The sequence below is a fragment of the Egretta garzetta genome, unplaced genomic scaffold, assembly GCF_000687185.1.
Source record: "Egretta garzetta isolate BGI_Z169 unplaced genomic scaffold, ASM68718v1 scaffold51, whole genome shotgun sequence".
NCBI lineage: Eukaryota > Metazoa > Chordata > Aves > Pelecaniformes > Ardeidae > Egretta > Egretta garzetta.
In genome coordinates this window covers 4,684,826-4,685,967 of record NW_009258549.1, presented here as the reverse complement: position 1 = coordinate 4,685,967, position 1,142 = coordinate 4,684,826, and positions in this window count along the sequence as shown.

Genomic DNA, 1,142 nt, shown 5'->3' with positions numbered 1-1,142 from the left:
CACTCTGTCCTGGAGGGCCCCCCTCCTACACCCGCATCCCTCCTCCCTCTGCACACCACACAGACCTTTTCTTGCCCCTTTCCCTCCCAATTCCCCAGCGGTTTCAGCATCTCTGCTTGTTTAGGGAGGGGGGTATTTAACCCTTTGTGGCTTAGCTCTTGCGGGGCTGAGAAGGGGCGCTCTCTCCCCCTGGTATTTATTGGGTTCAGGGGATTGCAAGGCCTCCTTCTGCTTTCCCGGAGGGAGGAAACTGGGAATGTTTTGGCTCATCAAAAGCGATTTGCCCTTCAGCTCCGCTTGCGGAGGCGTGAGAAACCTTTTCTCCTCCGGCACCGCGATTCCTGGCTGTCAGCCCACGGTGCAGAGGCAGAGCGAGCGCCGTCCCCTCTGTCTGTGTGTGCGCGCAGGCATGTGTGCACGCGTGTGCACGTGCATGTGTGTGCATGAGTGCGGTGAGCAGGGAGAGGTGCTGCCCATGGGCCATCTTGGGGCACACAGGTCACATCCCCACATGCCCCAGCAGGTGTCCGTGCCTGGCAGTGCCCACCTGCGTGTGTCCGGTGGATGTGCCCATGCCTGGAGAGCCGTGCGGATGCCCCTGGCTGCCGGTGCCTTTGGAGGGGGATGCCCCTTCCTCCTCTGCATTTCCTTCTCCCATGGTTGTGAGCCCCAGCCCCATCACACACCATGGCCCTGCCACGCTGTGCTGGGGCACAAACGTCTGGGACTGCTCCAACCCTCTGACGTCCTTTGAGGGCCGTCCCCATGTGTCCCTGCACTGTGTGGCAGCCCCCAGGGTGGGGTCAGGTTGTGGGGCGCCTGGCAAGGGTTTTGGGTGCCTCTTCTTGCAACACCCTGGGGCAAAAAAGAAACTGCACCCTCTGTGGGTTACAATCACCGTCGGCACTGAAAAGTTACCCAGGCTAGGCTGAGTGGTCTGACAAGCCAGCTGTGTCGGGACAGACAGACGGGCATCCCAGCACCCTCAACAGCTCCTGACATGGCACCCGCAGCTGCCCCTTTCCCCGCTGGGTGCTGGACTCACGGCCACACGGGCTCACCTCCCACCCACCTTTGCCCACCCACTCCCGGTGTGGGCAAAGGGAGGAGGAAGCCCCCGTCCTCCCCCACATCCCCCCCAC